At 35.8% G+C, this 23,645-nt stretch overlaps 1 pseudogene; it reads right to left on the bottom strand.

The window, feature by feature from the left end:
* Positions 1-71: 71 nt before the first annotated feature.
* Positions 72-1,887, bottom strand: LOC143604889 (3-ketoacyl-CoA synthase 1 pseudogene; annotated as a pseudogene).
* Positions 1,888-23,645: the final 21,758 nt, after the last annotated feature.

Here is a 23,645-nt window from a genome sequence, read left to right as displayed (position 1 = left end):
AGATTTCCAAGAACCAAATAGATACATATATTCAAATATTGATTTTTTGATTGACCATGCAGCATTTGTAAGTCAAATATAATTGCAAAACAAAGATAACATCAAACAATCATGTGGGAATTAAAACACTTGGCCCAAAATCCTATCTTTTGTTCCCTTTTCCTGTTTCTCCTGTACGTAATAACAATAACATATAATAATAATAATAATAATAATAATAATAATAATAACTATAACAACACACACGTCATATGACCATTGTTTGGTCATGATCCAATTCTCACAAACATAACCAACATTCAAACCGGAATCATAACCGGGTACTTTTCAATTGAACCCGCCCACGGGTTCCCTTCGCACCCGGCTGGAATCGACTTCAAAGCCCTCCAAACCGCACTATTACACTTAAAACCCGACCCAAATGCAATCTGCCACACACGATCCCCTTTCATAACCCGCCCCTTAGCCTCCGCATACGACAACTCGTACCACAAAGAACTACTAGACGTGTTCCCAAACCGGTGCAACGTCATCCTCGACGGCTCCATATGCCACTCGGTCAAGTTCATATTCTTCTGAATCTCATCCAAAACCGCCCGACCGCCCGCGTGGATACAAAAATGCTCAAATGCTAGCTTGAAATCCGGAATATAAGGCTTCACCTTCATTTTAAACACTTTTCTTTTCACAAGTGTTACAAAAAACATAAACTGTTCGGTAAACGGTAACACCAACGGTCCCAAAGTCGTAATATTCGTTTTCAAGGCGTCCCCAGCGACGGCCATGAGTTCGCGTGCCAGCGAGACGCCAATAATACCCTTATCGTCCTCTCGCTGGTACACACAATTATAACACTTATCATCCGCTCCTTTATGCGTTCTAACCGTATGCGCCAACTCATACTTGGCTCGCCTACGGTCCCTTGACTTGTTCGACAACAACATCGCGGCCCCCGCCCATTCGGAACAAACAATTACACAACAACATTGATCTTTCATTACCCGGGTACCAATTAAGAGTAACATTTTCCATACTCAAAACCACAGCATATGAATTAGGGTTTGCTTTAAGCATCTGTTGAGCTAAATCAATTGATATTATCCCAGCACTGCAGCCCATACCACCAAGGTTAAAGCTCATAATATCCGGCCGAAGCTTATAATGATTAACAATCATCGACGAAAGCGAAGGCGTCGGATTAAATAAGCTACAATTGACAATCAAAACACTAATCTCTTGCGGCCGAATTCCGGTCTTCTTAAACAAAGAATCAAGAGCACCAAACATTACAAGCTCGGCCTCGGCACGAGCTTCCTTCATCGTTAGCCGAGGCGGACGAGCGGTAATACCTTTAGGTAAGTACGTCTCGTCCCCAACACCCGATCGGGTAGCAATCCGTTGCTGAAAGTTCAACATTTCGGGTTCGAAAAACCCGGACTCTTCGGACATCTTTGTAAACCCTTCGTTAGTGATTTTACAGTCGTCTTCGGGTTTGTAACACGCGAAGTCGACTAGATAAATCGGAGTTGGACGTTTAGCCCAGTAAACTCCGGTTAAGAAGAATAATATTATACCCCCCGTGAGACTAGTGACAGTGTCAAAACTGGTGAAGACTAGGGTTATGGTATGTAGGTTATTAATATTAACCCCAGTGAGCTGCACAACGGTTGTTAATATTAATGGGAAGAGAATGAAAAGTGTGACAAGAGTTGCAGGGTTACAAGAATACCCATAACCCAATTTCACATATTTGAGTTTTACTGACTGTAAAAAGTCTGGAAGCTTTCGCCGGATTTTGATGACGGCGGAGGAAGAGTCTTTGACGGCAAGCTCCGCCGTTAGTCTTTCGTTTTCCATGTCAACTGTATTATTAATATGATGATCCATGTGTAAAGATGAATATGAATTGGTTATTGTAATTTATAAAGATAAAGAGATGGTGGATGTTTATAGCATTAAATGAGGAAGGTGGTGGCTAGGTGGTTACCGGAGGAAGTTGAAGATAGCTCAACGACTTGAACGTTGTTTCCATTATTTATAAATGAAGTTGGATTTATGTTGGTGGGAACACTAGGTTTTGGTCAAACCTATAATTTATTTTTCTTCTTTAATATGTACGTACACATCTGGTGAAAGTTTTGTAAGTTATGTGAAGAAGAAGAAGTTGTTTTTTTTTCATAAACTTTATGTTTTGCAACTTATAAGTTAAGATTCTTACAAGTAATGTTAAAAATTGATAAAAGTCCATAAACGTGCAACAAAATACAATGAATTTGTACTTTAGTATAGAAAAAACTTAATGTTCAATATTTTCTATATTGAGTTGTTTATTATTGTTTTTATATAAAATATTGAAATGTATTCAACACTAACTAGGTAAATTTTTTATTTTCTATTTTTTAACTCTCTTAAAGTTAACTTTCAAGTGATGTCATAAATATTTGAGCATTGCACATTTGCACTTGGCGTGCGTTGAACTATTAGAGTTTACTAATTACTACTGCATCTCATTTGTGAGCTAGGTACTCAACAATCAAAGAAAGTCGTGCAACTAAAGTGTTTGCGTTCTATGTGTACCGTACCATGTTGGTCAAGAGTTTCGAAACACTTCTATGATGATATGATGAAACTAGAAATCCATATCACCAATAAACGAAACAAAATGAACGGGCAACCGAGGATGTCATATGAAGTCTATGAACATGACCTCGTGACATTTTATCTCATCCTATTTGTTAACAATGTATTAAGTTATTAATGGTATAGTGGATGGGATGAGTTTTCCCTAATACATTTAGTTTCTTTTAATACACTAAAGTGAAATACAACAGATAATTAAATTTTATATGCAATTTTTTACATTTTAAATATGCATTTAAAAAGTGTGCAAAATTTTAATTTTGTATTAAATATCAATTAAATTACGGACAACTAAGTTAGAAACATGAACAAATGTTTTAAAATTATTACTAATATCAAGTAGAAAGACAACAATTTTTTAATTAGAATTTTCCTATTTGTATTGTTATTACTAATATCAACGTTATATTATTTTCTGCTACTTACACACTCCAATAAACTTACGAAATTATATAGCTTTTACGTAAAAAATTCTTTTATTTTGTATTGCTATGAGATTTAATTTAAGTTTGTAACTATATATAAGTATACTTAGCATGTGCACTAAGAAATCATTATAACAGATAAATAATTACTAAAAATACTAGGTGCAATAGAAAACTTAAATGATGAGATAAACTTCGTTCAATCAACCCATATATGGTCCAATTTCTTCGGTCCAAATAATCCAGCCAAGTAGAAATTAAGATCCTTCCTTTTCTAGGGGTCCTCGTGTGGTTCTTTCTCCTTTAAACCAAACGCATATGTTTCTTTGCGATTTGTTTCAGTTTTTTATCTTTTATGTATAGAATTTGAAGTAACATGTTTCTCTTGTCTAATATTCGGTTTATCTTAAGTAGGAATGTTTACTTCAAAACAATAAGACAATATAAATATATGTCTTGAAGTATTGTTATCTTCCTTTTCATACTTCAGAACCAATTTCTCTAAAAAGAATATAACAATTTATATGTACATACAAGTGTACGTACGAATATATTAACACGTATCATATCTACTGAATGAATTATTATGAATTTGTTAAGTCAAGGGACTAAAAAGCTACCTATCCCGCAAACATAAAGCACAAGGACTAATCTGTCAATTTTGCAAAATAACACAATATTGGTCATGGGAAAAGTTAACGTATAACTATAAACTAACAAGCTATACTAAGCATGCGAATTAAATAGTATAATTATATATATAAGTAATGTAATTATGTAAAGTAGTTGTTTTGTATGTAGCGTAATTACACTCTTTGATTCACACGTTTAGTACGCTAATTTAATTTGTATTTAATCCAATTCCTATTGGTCATATGGATCCATACAGACCGTCTCGTAAGTTTTTGTCTACTACTCTGAAAGTCCTAAATCAACAGCATGTATAATCAGCCCACGGTATTGAGCATACAGTCCGTATGAGGGCTATACATGTTGTATTGTCGCTTAGTCTACCAAGCTTCGTTTGGCCACGTTTCTAGCTCCTATTCCACCACAAACTCAACCAACGTAACTCCACGCTTGCCGCTAAACGTCTAGAGCAGGCATAATTAGTCTTTGCGCATTGGAGATATCATTTTGATCTTTCACACCACATTCTAAAGAGATTGTTTGTTGGTATCCTTGAAATTCTTGAGTTTTTTACGTGCTAAACATCACAAATCTTTTGTGGAATTTGATTCTTAATGTTAAATAGAAGTTTCCTGGACGATTATTGCTCAAACTAGTGGCCAAAAATCATGAATTTGGTAAGAATTCTTTTTCAGGTCTTTGTACTTAACTTTAAAATTTTGGACCTAATGACCGTATGCATGACCCGACGACTTTCCTATCATACGGATCATATGGCCAGATTATTATATTATGCTAGACAAATTCAAAAATCAAACTAAGTAATACGGACATTCCAAAAAAGTTACTCGAACACTTACAAGTCCTGTATAGAAACTAAAAATAGGGGATGAAAATATCAAAATGACATATTTGACCAACCAAATTCCTTCACTAGCCTCTCAATTCTATAAATTTTTAAAATGACAATTCTAAGAACTGTCGGACAAAACGTTTAGTTCTACCGTCCTATGGTTTTTGGGTTTTGGGACCAACAAGATCTTGACACGTGTCATCAAAACAAACAAGATGCGTCATCCTACTGATTTATTTTGCTAGCCAACTGATCTATTATTCCGGCCAATTGGATCTATTCGGCTGGGTATTTCAGAAAATGATTTAACAAAGGGATTTATTTTTAAAACAAATTGCCAACCGAATAGATAAGTTGGCCGACAGAATAGATCAATCGACTGAGGCCGACATAATAGATTAGTATGACGACATATCTTATCGTTTTTGAGGACACATGTCAAGATATTGTTGGATTTATAAACCATCGGACGACAGAACTAAACGGTCAGTCCAACCGTTCTTGGAAGGGCCATTTTGCGTAATTGTAGTATTGTGAGGTTAGTTAAGAAATTTGGTTGATCAAATGGGTCATTTTGTTCATTTTCCATTAAAAATATGTAGGAAGAAAGAAAATAAAAGTAAAATATAAATTTAATTTGATAAAAACGTGTCGAAAAGAAGTACTATTGTCATATAACATGTTGTTGGTAAACCGGGTGGCGGACTAGCGGCCACTTGACAGTGGGAAAAGATTCAAAAGAATTGAAGGAGGTGACCATGAATTAAGTAGGGTGGGTGGCTAGCCATCTACTTAACATTAATTCTAAATATGTACGTACTAATTGCATTTTATCACTATCTCCATATCTCCTATGTATGTCTAAGTGGTCACAGCGACAGTACTTCATGGACCTCAATGCATATGCACGGTTCAATGTATTTACAAACGAGGTGGTCGGCCGGTTTTGTATATATCTCATCTTATTTCGACTTAATACGTTACGCGTTGAGTAATTGAAACATCGTCTTTAAATATGCATGATCGGCTCAAAAGTATTTAGTTTCTTCATCGAATTTTAAAAAAGGCATGGTTGATTGATTAATAAAGTTTAGACAATACAATTATATTCTTTTAATAAGTATACACACAACAAAAATCGTTACAGGACTAGCTCACATGATATAAGTGTAAGTCTCCGAGGTAAGAGATGTTGGGTTTAATCCCAATCAAAGAGTAAACCAATGTTAAAGAGAGAAGCTTGAAAACTGCATAGTAAAAAGATAGTTTATGGGCTTACATACAGCTTTATACATCACAATTAATATAATAGGTACTTGTAGTTTAGTATGCCACCCAAGAAAAGCTCACAAATTCTTTATGGTTATCAAGAGGAAACTTTCACAAGATGTCACTATTTGCTTCCACACATACACTTTTAATGTAAACTTATTCTTTCATTATGTCATTAGAGAGGAAGGGGCACTTGTATAGGTAGGTTGTATGGCTTTGAAACCACGTGGTAACAACATTTCATCCCATATAGATAAGGTGCATGGCTTTATTCCATGGCAACATTTGCCACACAAATTGATTCATTATTGACAATTGAAGAATTAAATTGAATTAATAAAGTTCTAGGGTACTTATGGGTAGGTGTTGTCTGTAAGTTTATGGTTTGTGAGTAATTAAGGGTAAAAATGAGATGACGGTACATGATTGACCAATACATGAGTAATACCCATGAGTGCCCCTTTCACTCTTACAAAAAAGAGTTGTTTCCTTTACATTTAATGAACATGTGTAATATATGTTAACTATCAATAGCGTGGGAAATCTTCTTTCCTAATATTTTTCATGTGAACATATGACGATGTTAACTATAATTATAAAATAATATTTATTTTAAAAAAGTTAGATATTAATTTTAGTATTTTAGTATATTCCTATTTTATATGATTTTCATATCGAATATTTGGTGAGATTGATTTCTAATTTAGTGTGATGTTATAACCCGTTTAAGAGCTATCTTGGTTAGGAGAGACTCAAACCCGAATTCGAGTCAAATAAATGGGAAACTTCGATTTACAAATAAAACAATCTAGTGGCTTGAAAGAAAGTAAGGAAATGTTATGGTTCCATGTAAATGTTAGGCTTATTGGGTTCTGCAGATGATGTTTCTTTATGCTGCCAGCAGCCAAATGGACAACGCAAGGCTCAAACCAACTTGTCTATTTTATATTAGTTAAACATTAAAACATGTAACCGTGAGTAAGTGGGTTGGTCCTGGGTTAGGCTGGGTCGATTCACATAGGTCTGTACTGGCTGTAAACCTTTCCTAAGCGGGCTGGAAGACATCTACACGTACAATTTGTTTGGGCTGCAAAATCTTTACGTTTATACAAATGCTAGGTTTTTAATTTAATAGCTCTTTGCTAACCACTCAAAACAGAAATTTTCGAAATCTCAAACACCACTTTCAAGCGCACACATCAAAACATCGTATAGACAAACAGAGAGTAACCAACCATCAATGGGTTGACCCGTTCCCTTTCAAAAATATTCCTAAATCACCATTGAGCATAATTTTGTTTTTTTTAATTAAAAAGAACTAAGGTTGAATCTCACAATTAGATGCAAGTTGTTGAAAAGCCACTAATCTGTGGGATTGGATGTTACTCTTATAGCTTCAACATACTCAAAAGAATGTCACACCAGTTGCCATATTTATGCTGCAAATGTACAAACTCGATACCATACGGGCCAAACACACCAACATCAAGCCCTACAAAGAAACCATATTTCTTTAGACCAATTGATAACATTATGGATTATTTCTATTAATACAAAACTTTATACAACAATGGTTTCTGTTGCTTTTGTTCTTGAGTATGCATTTTCTCTATACACACGAAATTCAAAGTTGCTTTTGTTCTTGAGTATGCATTTTCTCTATACACACGAAATTCAAAGTAAAAAAAATCAAACTGTGACACAAATTACTTGAGGCTCGGGTTCCGCAATGGCTGCAACATCGGTTGCCTCGCCAAATAGCGAAGCGTCATCATAGCCTATATTGAAATATCAAACGACAAACCAACAATAACCTAAAGCACCTGCCATCGCTTTCAACCAAGGTGCGCTTATTTCAACAAAAACCCTTAATCAAGTGTAACATAGAAACCGAACTGAAAACCCCAAATGTGAAAATCATATGCTCATATCTGTCCGAGACGATAATCATAGCACAAATAAAAAAATCAAATCATTTTGTTAAACACCATCCAAACCATGAACACCAACAGATGATCCCAAGTGTGAAAATCACATGGTCACATCAGTTTCAGACGATCATCATAGTATCAAACGATCATCACATAGCACACAGAAAAACCAACTGACTTACATACACAACAAACAAAAAAGTCGGTCTAGGCATTTCAAGAACGAAACTTCACATTAACATAACACATGAAGCGTCCACATATGAATGTAAATTGTACAACATAAGAAGGCCGAAGTACAACAGTTTTATGCACAAATGTAAGGAACAATGTATATGAGCATCGATGTAGAAAACACAACTCACAGACTCAGAGACACATCATCACCGTCTTACCACCGCCTAGGGTTCCGAATCGGAACCATTTAGAACACATGGTGGCGACGATGATATGTGTCGGACGACGCCGGTGAATTGAATGCGTGAAGGATCGATTGACAGAAGGTGGACATAGAGGTGATGGTCACGCTCATCTAAAGATAGATGGACACATAGGTTACTGGGGTTTATGAGGTGTAAAAACATAAACACACGTGTAACGTTACGAAGAATAGAGTGAATGTATAACCATATAAGCTAGTGGTACAACACAGATGTTGTCTTTTAATATATATACTAATTAAATAGTAAAAGAAAAACCTTAATGAATAGGTTGATTATTGATTTCATACCAGCTATTAAGTGGACCTTAAACGACAAATGCACATATATGAACACGTTGGGTGTTTTTACGCGAATTAAGACTCAACTAAACAAGTCGTATCATTTACTGGTCATATACATGTAATTTACACAGTGGTGGACCGACCCAAAATAAATTTTTATCGGGGGCGTAAATATTTAGGTGTCGGTTGTTTTCCGCTTAACGGTAAGTAAACTTCGAGTCGGTTTGGATCATATAACAAAACTAATAAACCAAAATTAAATTTCAAATACATAACAAAACTTCATTAATCGTCATTAAATATATACTAGACGGGTGCCCGCGCGATGCAGCGGGAAACCCGAACTTTGGTAATCTCATTACAAGTTTACGTGTGTTCATTGTTTGGTTTGAAACCGTTAAAACCGGACATTGGTTTAATTTCATGATTGATTTTTTTCTTTAACTTTTGGCCAGCCGATTTCAATTTTCAACGGGGTGGTTTCGGTTTTCGACGACAAAAAAATGTTACTTAGAGTTTGGCTCACGGTGTAATTTAAAAACCATCAAAACCATACCGCAAACACCCATACGTAAAATGTTGTTTTTTAATTGAAAAAATATTACAATATGATACTCAAATTAAAGATAATAAAATGCTAGTTTTTATGGAGCAATCCGTTATAAAAAATATTAATATATAAAAAAGTTATGGCCATTTAAATTCCGTGGGGGGGAAGTTGGGTTAAAAGTGAAAACAAAAAGTGTATATAGGTAAAAGATTAAGGGTCAAAGTTATAATTAATGGTTAAATTTAAAAAAGGTGCTTAAAGTTAAATGAGCAAAATTGTAATTATGTTTAATGATTTGAAATTGCACGTGATATTTATCTTTTAAAAGACTATATTGTCATTTTCAACATGTTTTGTTGGGTTGTAAATTATGTATTAAATTTTGTATTTTACTTAAAAACAAATGTCTTAATTTGTCCATCTTTCACTCATTATATATAATATAGATAAATAATAGATATGCAGTATCCATACATTACTCTCTAATTTATATATTTTGAAACCTATTCATTACAATTTAACAAATGCAAATAAACAACTATTCTATAAACTATTAATTAACAAATAGATACTAATATAAGTTAAATATGTTTGCTTAAAATTGTAATTATTGAGATACATTTATAAAATGATTAAAGTGTTTATGATAATTGATGAAAATGGTTGGATGAAACGTCATGTGATTTGTTGTAGTTTTTTAAAGATACTTTTTTATATGAAATAATGTAAATGAATTGAAACTTTTAATGGGTAATTATATAAAGAGGCAATTTTATATAATAGTAACCAAGTTTTAAAAGAGTTTTAGTTAGGTCACTTAACTTTTAAAAAATGTTTCAATTAAATCACTCAACTTTCATATTTTATTAAATTAAATGTTTTAACATGTTTTTTTAGCGTTTTTCTTTTTTTGTTCACATAGGAAATATTTTTATCTTTTTTTAATGTTGACGTTGAGTGGCGACGTGAATTTTATTTTTTATTTTTGAATTTTAAAAGCATTAATGTTTTTAATTTTTTTAAATATAACTACATATATTGCAAATTCCGACCAGCACGTCTTATCCTCTATTTCTTTCTTGACGCACAAAAAAATCGGTGAGACTCAATTTGAAGATTTAGTGACCCGATTAGAGAAAAATATGCATGCATGACCTAATTAGAACACTTTTGAAAGTTGGTTACTATTCTATGAAATATTCCGAAATATAAACTATAAGTGTTGTATTTAATAGAGTAACAAATGAATTAAGATATAACTAAAACCAAAATCAGATTATAGATACTAAAGTTAAGTTAGCATATGATAAATTAAATCTTATCTGGTGTAAAGTATTAACTATAAAACTAAGTGGAGTATGTGTGTATTTTTTTAATCTTTAGTGATAGTAAGAAAACTAATAAAAAACTGTCAGCAAAGTACATTAATACAGTATACTGTACAGTATTACTTAAAAAAACCTAAAAGTTATACGAGTAAAAACTATTTTCAACTTCTTTCTTCTTTATCTTCCACAACTCATTCTTCTTACATTAGTATAGTACACTGTACAGTATTACTTAAAAAAACCTAAAAGTTATACGAGTAAAAACTATTTTCAACTTCTTTCTTCTTCTTCTTCTTCTTCTTCACATGATTGTTGTAGAGCTCAAAGGTTTTGTTGAAAACTCCAAAATTTATAACTTTGTATTCTGACTATTCTCTTTTCACCAGGATCCTTTAGTAGTTCGCTAATGGGGAGGGGGGGGGGGGCAAAATTTCATGGCGGCGGTTAGAAAAAATTGCATATATACTTGAAGAAGTTTAAAGTTTAAGGTTGGCGGTTGCCCACTCTCGTTACACACTGGGTCCGCCTCTGAATTTACACATGTATAAGAAATAGCTTTTATCTAAAACACAGTTTTCTACAAGAATGCATATAACCAAAGAAAAACAATTGTTTTCAATCCTAAAATCTTAAAAACATGGTTAAATTAATATGCTAATTCAATTCTCCTAACACATACACAAGTGTGTTTGTATTTGTCCCTCTACAAAGTGAAACTCAAGTGTGAAGCGTACACCTATACGAAGGATATAGGACGTAGTATATGTATTCTAGGGCGATGCATATGCATTCGCTAAATTACAAGTGGTTTTAGACGCAACGCTATGATGACTCCAGCGTGAAGTGTTTGTCTACTTGCAAGAGTTGAGCAAATATGCACAGAAAATAATTGAAAAATTCAAATAACCAAACTACGATTAATCATAATTCAAATGGTACAAACCTTTTACCTTTGAATCATAGGCAGCAGATAACGATCGACATGTTCTGAATTTGGAGTGATGGAAACGGGATTTCCAGCAAACAACAGTAGACGTGTTGTTGATTTCTAATGGTTGCATTCCACACCCATTGGCCCCGATCCCATCCTCTCCCTAATTTATCTGTTAGTTTGTTTGGGTTGGGCTTTTAAAAATCATGTATTATCACTTATGAGTCTAAAAATAATATTGGAAATATATTTGCTATAATTTAGCCAAAATATATCTATAATAATATGTATAAACGAAGACATAAAAATCTGACATGTCGCGATGTGGTCGCTCCTCCTTTTTTGAAGTCACCAGATTTTCTTAATTTTTAAATGGAGGTTTCTCATGGATTTTACCCGAATTCATGGGTATGGGTCTTACAAAACCCAGATATTCTTTAAACGGGTTATAACATCTCATTAAATTAAAAATTATTCTCACCAAATTGTTGATGTAAAAATCCTATAAAATATGATATAATAAAAATTAATATCTTATTTATTTTAAAAAAGAAATATATATATATATATATATATATATATTATTTAAATTAAAAAACCAATTTGATGGTAAAAAAAATAAACGGGTCTTGGGTCTCATCAAACCATAAGTATATTATTAACTTTCATAAATATTATTTATAATAAAAAAACCAATTTTATAGTAAAAAAAATAAACGGGTCTTGGGTCTCATCAAAACCATATAACTTTTAAACCGAGTTATAACATCTCATTTATTTGTGAAACAATTTATCATCAAACCATAAGTATATTATTAACTTTTATACAATAAAAAAAATATAAATTCAAAAATTAAATAAACATTATAACAAACAACATAAAACAACCCACGTAATACGGGGGATAAAAACTAGTATGTTATATTCAGTGAGACCAAAAACATGGTGTCGGACCCCTCCAACTATTAAGCATTGCTAGTGTTCACCACTAGTCCACTAATGTAGATAAACTAGTTACACTCTTGTAAACATAAGGTTTGAATGTTTAATCTTCAATATCTCGTACCCCTAGTCATTTTCATATTGTGTTCCATAGTACACCTAGCTATGGTAACACTGACTCGAACAAAACTACCAAGGTGTTTTGGTTTGCAACTTCAAAGACGTGTATTTAATGACGCTAACATTTCCTTGGTTAGCGCTATTATAGTATTATACATTAAACTACCAAGGCGTTTTGGTTTGCCACTTCAAAGACGTGTATTTAATGACGCTAACATTTCATTGGCTACTGCTATTATGTATTCGAAATGTTCTGACGGGATGGTAAAAAATCTTATATCACCAAGTGTGAATACATGTAAGCAATTCACTATCAAGTATAACTTAATTGAAAACATGGAATACTAATTTCAACCAAACTTATAAGAAAACTAACATGATCCCATGAGTAGCCTGCTAACTAGTAGGACTAGGTAAGGATGTGTATGGGTGGGTTTTACGTTCAAATCAAACAAAAACCTAAACTCTACTTTTGAGTTTTTGAATACCATTTTGTTTTAGATTTTTGGTTTTCCCACTGAGTTTAGTTTTTTTTTTAATATTGTAATTTGAGCTTGAAATTTTTTTTAACAAAAAGACAGTTGTCAAAATTATAGTTAATAATTAATTGATAATTATTTTGGAATAAACAATTTGTTATATAATTTTATATATAACTTAATATTAAAAAATAAATACAAATATTTCTTAAATAAATAAAAGAAGTCGGATCTTCTGGTTTCTATGGTGTTCATTTAAAAAAACATATCCAAACCATAGGTTTTATATGGGTTCGGTGTTTTCGGATACCCTCCGAGCTCGAACATATCGACCACCTCAAGAGGAGAACCGAGAGGCCGAGAGCGAGGAATGCTGCACTCCCCTTGACGTTCCAAATTAGATATACTCAATGTATACTCGAGCACATACAATTTGATGAGCGCAATAAGCACCACTTGTTGTTACAAGGCAAACGGGAGTCTGAGTACGGTATTTAGAAGGGCTTTCTTTCGAATACTCTAGACCTGTGATATGCTACGAAAGAACCGTTAGTCTCAACGTAATAGGGGGCTTCCTGAATTTAGTCTTTGGCGTGAGAATCAGTGGGGTTTCTCTAATGGTAAGTTATCTTCGGTGGGCACTCCTCTTCCGGTCGGTACTCCCCTTCCAGGAAACGTCCCGTTCCAATCATCATCACCCCCATGGGTTATCACCGGTGGTTTTTTAGGAGCTAACGTGTTTTTTGTACGGAGGGTTTCTTAGTACATCCTCCGAAGGCGTGCTAGACATATTTCAGAAGTTTAAGAAAAAGGATGAAAAGGAAGTGAAAGTTGAGAAGTGATTTCATATTTGGGTATTTTGTTGAATTTTAAAAACAGTCTGTATAAAAAATAGTTGTTAAAAGTAGGTGTTATATAACTATATCATCAAACTGAAGATAACTATCCAATTTTAGTGTTTATCCAGGTTATTTTTGAGTTTGAAACAAAGATTTTAGATTTTATGATAACCACTAGGTTTTAAATCTGATTACTATATAAACTAAGGTATATTGTCGTTCATAATCTACTACACAAGTCACAATACTCTCTTACTTTCACGAATTCAAGATCTAGCTCAAGTGTTCTTCATGGTTTGACTTTCAAAAGCCAACCGGGTTTTTCAAGCTTAATTATTCTACTTCCTTATTCAATTCTCAAGTAAGTTTTAATTCTTGTTGTTAGTTATCAACCCATGAATGATTTCCCTCATCCATTTTTAATGGATTTGGGGTATTTCATATTCAATTGAATCAAATCCAATTAAGGGTTTATGTTATGAATTAAATTGGGGCTTTTCAACTAGATCATGAATTGACTCGAATTAGCTTATGTCTTTTCAATGTTTTATGTTTATAATTGTGTTTTGATCATGTTGGACCCGAAATTGAGTAATATCAACATTTGGGTCGGACACGAACTGAACACTCGCTTAAAAACAAACTTTCCATTTTTCGCTTAAAATCTAAGATTTGGATTAATTATTTAATTTATTATCCTTATTCTTATTTATTCATAATTTTAACCTCATGTTAGGGACTTTTCGTTGAGTTTTCCTTAACTTATAATTCTTGTGTAAGGCCCCGTTCCCGATGCCCTACATTAGCGTTCGATTAAATCATAAACATAGTTTTAAATATCTTAGTTAATTAAAACTTTCGCCAAATAATAAAAATCAACCATTCACTAAAAAACATTCAAATCTTTCTTTAGATGTCAGCCTCTTCAGATCATGCCATATGTCTCCCTTAAGACAGCTGCTTCAATCTATTTACCTGTGTGCGTACTAAAAGCCAGCTACGCTGAGCGAGTTCTAGTTAATCGGGCAACATACAATACATTCACATACTTACTTATACATATCCGAAGATACATATTACTTACTTAACATGTTTGTCTTTCTTTCCTACATACATAAGTATATACCATCTTTCTTTCTTTCATGCATTTATATTTTATCTTTCTTTACATACTTATACGTTTTAAAGAACATTACGTCCTACTTCCTCGAGTATTTATTGGGCCCGGTTCCCTTTATTCCTCAGATATTATTAGGGTCCGGTCCCTTCTTCCTCGAGTACTATTAGGGCTCGGTCCCCTTCTACCCCGGATATTATTAGGGTCATGTCCCTTCTTCCTCGAGTATTACTAGCACCTAGTTCCCTTCTTTCCATACAACCATACCATACCTTTCATTATATTTATTTTTACAAACTTTCATACATACTCTCAATATTTCATATAACATACTTATGTCATTCATGCATCATATATAAAACAATCCCATCTTCTAACGATCATCTTTCCAGGCGATACGTGCAATATCCGAAGATTGTTTACGTACCGACATGCATTCATTCATAACCTCAATAACTATCACATAAATCATATAAGGCATACACTTACCACTTAAGGCAAGTGTATTAACTAATCACATCGAGTATGCACATAACCCCGAAAACATAACAAGTAAAGGGGGCTAGAAACTCACCTGCAAGCGATTCTTTTCTGAATTTACGGTAACGCCCTTCTTGAGCTGTGTACGGTTAACTTTGTAATAATCTTAGTATCATCTAACTACTTCTAGCTATAACATACTTCTAAGTTATTGTAACCCCTAGCTATAGGGGTCCGGGGGCAGCGCCCTTGGTAGTAGGGTTCTAAGGGCGGTATGGAAGGCCCCGTTCCCAGTGCCTCACTTTGGACGTTGGATTTACTCATAAACACAATTCTAAATATCAGAGTTGATTAAAACTTTTCTCGGAATAATAAACTTCAATCATATATTACAAAATCATTCATATCTTGTCTTAACATCCTTTAAATTTGTCTTTCAAAATAAAACATAGTTAAATAAACCTCATAACAATTCCCTTGAGGTGCCAGTAACTTCGTTCAAATGCCATGTGTCCATAACAAGCGAGCTGCCTCAACCTATTCACCTGCGTGCATACTAAAAGTCAGCTACGCTGAGTGAGTTTTAGTTAATCAGGAAACATATATTACATTCACATGCTTACATAAATACGTATCCGAAGATACATACCTTCATCTTTTCTTACATACTTACATACATACGTACTTTCATTCTTTCTTTCATACTTACATACATACATACTTTCATTCATACATATACGTTTTAAAGAACATTCCGCCCTATAACCTTCGCAGATATTATTAGGGTATGTTCCCTTTTTAACCATACCTTCCATCCTTCCTATAACCATTCATACCTTTCTTTATATAATCATAATTTCGCACATACTCATTTCATTACGTACTTTCATACATACATATTTCATAGTAAGCATACTACACATTACTTTTACTGTCGATACGTGCAATATCCGAAGATCGTTCACGCAACGACAAGCATTCATTCATAACATTCATACATACTATCACATCAATCATTATAGCATACACTTACCATTTAAGGTAAGTGTGTTAACGTTCACATTGAGTATGCACACAACCCCGAAAACATAACATGGAAATGAGGCTAGAAACTCACCTGGGTTCTGCTTCTTTCGGGATTGATTGTAACACGTTTCTTCAGTTGGGCACGGCTAACTTTGTAATAATTATAAGTATCAATTAACTCCTCTAACTATATCATCTAATCAAATCATCATTCTAATCGAGTCACAATTCTAATCGAATGACAATCCTAATCGAACGATTATTCTAATCGAATGACAGGTCTAATCGAATGACCATTCTAATCGAATGACAGTTCTAATCGAATGGCATTATAATCGAATGGCAATCTAATCGAGTGACAGTTCTAATCGAATGGCTATTCGATTTGATTATTTGTTCATTCAATTCGAATACTCTTCTATACGAATACTTTTATTTTCGATTACTTTTCTATTCGATTAGAATACTCTTCTATTCGAATACGATTCTATTCGATTCGAATACTTTTCTATTGAATAAAGTTTCTTAAGGGCTCGATTCATATGGGGTTTCAATTCTTATCACTTTCCAACCTTTCCTTTCGACTCGTTTTACCTGTTTAAAATATAAAACGGGTTATGAGCCATAACGAGTTCTTTTTCGTCCCTTATATTGGACCAAACGTCATCCATATTTCCCGTTTCATTCCAAAATCTCGTTTATGTTCAAGTTTATATTTTCCTTGTATAATAAGGCCCGATTTACTATCCTACTAAGTTTTATGCAAAACCGACTTCCTTTACCCGTCCTTTTCACGATCCGAACACTACTCGCTTTACCCGAAACAAACCAACTAAGCCGTTTCCTATCAAGTTCATTACTTTATCAATAATCATGACCCGATCTATCATCCTACCAATTTTCATGCAAATCCATACACGAAAAGTAAACCTTTTAAACAAAAACGTACATTTGAGGTTTGTGACTGAAATTACTCGAATAGACCAAACAATATCAAACAAACTCGGAATTGAGTGATTCAAGCGGCCACGGAACCATCTCGCCCCGATCTACAAAAGATCTGCTCTCCATCGCTGGAAAACGCTGCTACAGTGGCCGGAGGAGCTGAACAGTCGCCAGAAATCTTCATTTTTTGAGCTTCTACGGTTTTGCTGATAACAACCAGACTTCCCGACGTCTGATTGAAGATCTGTTCAGTGGTAATCTTTATTTATATTCTATGAAAACTCAATTAAAATTTGAGACCGATCCGACGGTTAAATCTCCGGGAATCATCATGTATTTGTGGGCTATTTTTTCAAAAATGGGAAATGGGGAAGTGTGTCTTTTTGAAGGTGTAGGCTATGGTGTAGACATTGATGAAAATGGAAATGATTAGGGTTTAAGGGGTATTTATACGCCTTAAGCCCATGGACCTTAGGTCCATCTTTCCTTTTTAATCCATATTTAAAGCCTACTTGGCCTTCCATCTTTATTATTTTATTATTTCGTTTACTAACTCAAGTAAACTTTTCAATCATAATTAAATAATATATTAAAGATCTTTTTTAGAAATTTTGGGATGTTACACGGCAGCACCTAGCAGGGTCCAAGGGGCAGAGCCCCTTGCTGGGGTTAATTTTATTTTATTCATAATATGGATGAATAAGATGAATAAGTCAGCTTGGAAAAATTATATTTTCATTAATAAGTCTTTACTAAAAACCTCATCAAAAAACTGAAGTTCGGTCTTTCTTCCTAGATCAGTTCCCGTTTTAAACGTTACCTTTCCTTATTAATTTTTACTTATTCTTATCTTAACCATCATATAAGTCTGTATCTATCGCTTACGTACATATATGCGTTTATCTTTCGTTTATTTTGGAAAATCATATAAGCCCGTATAAGTTTAGGGCGTGTAAGTTATTCTGGTGCATAAGTACTTCTAGCGTATAAGTCACTATGGCTTATAAGTACTTCTAGCGTGTAAGTCACACATATACGGCATACATATACGTTACATATACATATACATATACGTTACATATACATATACGCTGCGCATACATACACGCTACATATACATACATCCTGATCATACATACACGTTACATAAACATACACGCTGATCCTACATACATGTTTATGCTTATACGCTGCTTATACTTATACGTTCTATACATGTTCATATGGCCTATTCACCTTATACGGTGCAAATACTAATGTGCTACTCTCACTTATACGACGTATATACTTATACGCCCATATAAGTCCAATTAAGCTTCTTTATTCGCGTTTTGGGGGGTTTTTCTTCGATTCCGGCACCGTCAGTCACCGTTAACCACCATGGTTGTCCGAGGTTTGATCGTTTATGACTTAGGTAGCTTTGGGGCGTCCAGATATGAGCTAAGGTGGCCCTTAAGATCGTTTTTCGTTGATTAAACACCCGTATTAAACTAGATCTAGATTCTAACGGATCATTCGGCATCCCATGGCTACGGTGTCGTGTTCTAATATGTTTGGTCAGCTGAGATAAATGATTTCTTACCTTCAGTTCGTCTTGGATCATTGAATAGAGTAGAGTAGAGTAGATGATGGAGATGGAAAGGATTTAGGGTTTAAGGGATATTTATACTCCCTAAGCCCATGGACCTTAGGCCCATCTTCATCTTAAGTCCACCATCCTTTCATCCATATTATATTATTATTCTAATAACTTAAGTCCACCATCCTTTCATCCATATGATATTGTGTTAGTGGCGGAGACTAAAGAAACCTTGAACGAAAGGCTAGAGGAGTGGCGTGTAGCTTTAGAGGATAAAGGTTTAAGAATTAGTCGCTCTAAGACAGAGTACCTTTGTTGTGACTTCAGTGGTGCTGGCGATAGCGAGGATGTAGGTTCCCTGGACGGATCACACGAGATATCCCGATATAAACAGGTGCGGAATCCCTGTGTAGATCGTTACGGACGTAGAACACAAACACACGAACACACGAATACGATACGAACAAACACACGTTATATTAATAACTCAACACGTGATATAATCACAGTTACAGACTCTCGACCTCACGTCACTTGACTCACGAACAATAACTGACTTACACGAACAACTTGAACTTCTACTAAACAATAAGCCGTAACCTATATAAATACACGACAACTTCGCCTCAGGTGAAGTTGTCCATAACTTCGCTTGGTTAACAAGTTCGCCTAAGCGAACTTGTCAACAACTTCGCTTGGTTAACAAGTTCGCCTAAGCGAACTTGTCAACAACTTCGCTTTAAACAAACAAATACATAAACAATATTACATACTCGATTACAGACATTAGACATATGAACTACTGACATTTATGCACCAACAGACTCCCCCTTGCCAGTAGCTTCATATCTTGATCTTTCAGCTCTTGTCTCGTAATCCTGTAACTTCAAGCGTGCACTCCTTGATATTTCCTTGCTTCATCCTTCCAAGCAGGAATATAAAAGATCTTTTTCTCGTTAAGCATCTTCAGATCAGCTTGCGATAAGTTAACAAGATGCATCGGATCGTAAACTCTAAGGATCTCTTGTTCATCCTCATCTTCCATCACTGCCTCCGCTGTCTCACAATCAACGAACCACCACTTTAGGTCTTTGAGAACATCCTTGGGCATAAGCTTCATCGGTACTTCTTTAAGGCACCGGATTGGTTTATACTTCATAACCATCCAAGGCTTTCCATCAGCTCTCAAACCTCTATCCTTGTCTTCAACAAGTTTCCCTTTCTGTGGTTTCAACAGCTCAAACTTCTTTTCCTTTATGCTCTCTTTCCATACGATTTTCCCTATGACTCTAGCCATATTATCATCACTTCGATTGATCAACCCCAATCTGGCTAAGTCTTTAACCTCACATTCAGGCAGTGTGTTTAACGATCTCAACATTCTTCTAAGGTACTGAACTCCATCATATCGTTTAATCACGAAGAGCCGCAACTGCTCATCATAAATCCAGCATATAATCCCTTTCTTTGCTTCAGCATAGCCCTTAATATTGTAACTCTTTTTGAACATGGTAGGGACTGCCGGTTTCTTCGTTTTGACGAACCATTGAGCGTATCCTTCCTTCCACCTCGGCTGCTCTTCCCATTCAGTATCTTCAACTGCCGTCTGATCACCCATATCGGCCTTCTCAACCTCTGGAATGTCATGTTCGACATTTTCCTCTACTATCTCTCCTTCCTCAATCTCATTCTCAATCTCAATCTGCTCACCGATCTTCTCAATCACATCACTCGGCAGCACATCCTCATCAAACAATATATCATCGCTGAACATATCATCATCTAGTTCTTTCAACGCATCAATCACGTCATCACCTATATTCTCATCATCAACCAACACCACATCATCACCACCAGAACCACCAGCCGCGTCGGCAGACTCCCCCTGAGCTGTGGAAGTACCAAGAGCTAGAGTAGTTCTTGGCAACTCACCACCTGCATCTTTCGATGCATTGGGATCATCGTCTTTGTCATTCCTTCTTTTCGTCCTTAGCTCATCGCCTTTACAGCTCATCTCCCCCTGAGATGCCAAGAACTCCTTCAAGGCATCTATAATTTTCCCATGCTCAACCAGGAGGGATGACTGTAGTTGATTTGCTTCTACTAGGCGTTGAATAGTCTTAGATTGCTCTGCCACGATCCGCTCTAGTGAAGCTATTCTCTCTGAGTCTGAAGTAGGCGTAGGCGAGACATCAGAAGCAGGCGTAACCGCAGGTGGTACCATACCTGATAACCCTGCAGTAGTGACGACCGTTGACTCTACAAATCGTGCAGCAACCACCGACTGAGTAAGCGTTGGAGGTGGTAGAGACACAATTTCCGGAGTCGACATCTGGATAGTAGTGGTAGATGGAATGCCAGCAGATGATGTAGCCACCACGAGAACATCCGCAGCGCTTGTAACCTGTACAGAAGTAGGAACGATAGACATACCAGACAGTGCGGCCGGAGCGAAACGTACCCTTCTTGAAGTCTCTTCAGCTCCCATACCAGCACCTGTCCTTTCCCGTCTTGATCGTCTTATCAGCTTATGTATATCTTCTTCCTCTTCTGACTCATCATCATCCTCCGTTCTCTTTCTCTTCCCAAATGTTCTCTCTCGAGACACCATCAACCGTCTCCCCTCATTCATGATCTCATCCAAATCTGAGTCAGCCATCGACGTTGCTGCTCTAGTAACACTCACACCCGAACCCTGTGCAGCAGAGACCTGCACCTCTTCCAGCGGATCAACTCGGTCCATATCAAAGTAATCTTGACCACCAAATACTTCATCAAGATCAATATTCTCCTCAGCCGTCACAACAGGCACAACAGATGCAGCTTGAGTTGCTCTTGCCTGTCGCGGTTGAGGATCTCTGAACTCGTCCCCACCAGCAGGAACATACTCTGGGTTGAATAAAAACCCAAACAGTGGAGTATGCCTTGGACGCAGCTCAGGCTTGCTCCTCGCACTCGAAGTGCGGCATTGAGCGAAGATACGCTTGCTCACAGATTCCACGTATCTGATCGGTCGTCTCTGAGGTAGATTCGGAGCCACATGGTTCAATATCATCTGGATGAAACGTGGATACATAATGAACCGCTCACGAGCCATCGCCCTCCTCTGTCTGTCAATCTCGTAAAAGACCATCTGACTAAAACTATAGCGTTTATTGTAAGTCAGTGCAGTCATTGCGGACTGCATGGTCGCACCCATACCGTCAGTGCCCGCCTTCCTTCCTGACATGCAAACTATCATGACGTGCATAAGGAAGCGCCACTGATCAAGTAGAAAACCCTTCCGTCTCTGTGTATCGCCTAATGGACCAGAATAGCCCATTCGGAGAAACGCTCCATCACGAAACGAAGCCACAAACTCAGTTGGGTCGTCCCTCGTCTCTTCTCCAAACCGTAACGACACCCGAATCTGTTCAGAATTGAACTGAACCTGTTGACTGTTCACAGTCGCTCGCATGACCGGGGGCTCAACACGACAATCGTATTCTACCGTCTGCCAGAAATCCTCGATATTCGGTAAGGATATCGGCAGAGTCGTCGTGATAGCATGAAAAATCCTCGAGCGTATGAGGAAAGTAATAATCTCGCGGTAATCCTCAACGCCGCTCGCTTCCGGGTCAAGGGTGATGTACATATTGTGACCCGGGAAAAATTGCCGTTGGTTATCACCATCGTCTCCTCCTGCACCTCCAGCACCAGTTACTGCAGCCATATCTGCAACAAACGAACCAAGTTAGATAAACGTAAAGACATAGCGCAAGTTCGCTTTGTTACCATGAGCGAAGTTGTGATAATCTGTATAGGCGAAGTTAAAGTTGAGGCGAAGTTGGGAACAACTTCGCTTCATCTTTAAGTTCGTCTAATAATTTTAAAATTTTAACAGGTCCAGGCGAAGTTAATGACAACTTCGCCTCACCACAACATCGCCTCAGGCAAAGTTAATGACAACATCGCCTCAGGCGAAGATAAGCCTCAGGCGAAGTTACGGATAACTTCGCCTAAACCTTAAGTTCGCCTGAATCTGAATCGGCGACAGTAAGGATTATGGAACAACGTGCAGTTGATGATTTCGTGATTAAGGAATCCGGAAAACATGATGTTAAGGTTATCTAGACGATCAAAGTGGTTCTTAACACGTAAAAACAAGTTTTTGAAAATCGGTTGAATGGCCGACGATTCGAGGTTAATAATCGGGTCGAAACGACCTAAAATTAATGCCCTTGTACATTGATGATATGATATAATTGCATCTCGAACCTTGAATCGGTATGAAATCTGGGAAAAAAATAACTCGGAATCGGAATAAACACAAGTTCGCCGGAAAATTTTGGATAAGTTCGCCGGAAAAGATGAGTGAATAAGTTCGCTGATTTTGAATAATGAACACTGTTGACCTTTAAAATCCTTTATATAGGGGCGGAGTTATACAGGCGAAGTTACGGATAACTTCGCCTAGGCGAAGTTATTCACAACTTCGCCTGTTTAACAACATCGCTTATATTTACAAAATCGAACCTTATAATTTGAACATTTTTCAATTAACTCTTTAAAACTTCCCTTTAAGAAATAAATGACATGATCAATTCTAAGTAACCAGTTAAAAAATCATAAAACTATCTAAGTACAAAAACTTTAAAAATTTAAAGTATAAGGGATCAAATTTCAGTCTAGTTAGGGACTACCACGTTTTAGAAAAGATCCGAACAGGAATCTTACTAACTACGTGACTGTCACATAGATCCGTGTTTAGCTGTATTATGACATATAGAGACAGGTTGTAAGCAGGTATAACTTAAAGTGGTTTTCATCGTGTCTGTGATACGAGTTAGGTTCG

Source organism: Bidens hawaiensis, unplaced genomic scaffold, assembly GCF_021521415.1.
Source record: "Bidens hawaiensis isolate Kalapana, Puna unplaced genomic scaffold, B.hawaiensis_p1.1 tig00067242_1, whole genome shotgun sequence".
In the NCBI taxonomy this organism is placed as follows: Eukaryota; Viridiplantae; Streptophyta; class Magnoliopsida; order Asterales; family Asteraceae; genus Bidens; species Bidens hawaiensis.
This window is presented reverse-complemented; position numbering and strand designations above follow the sequence as displayed.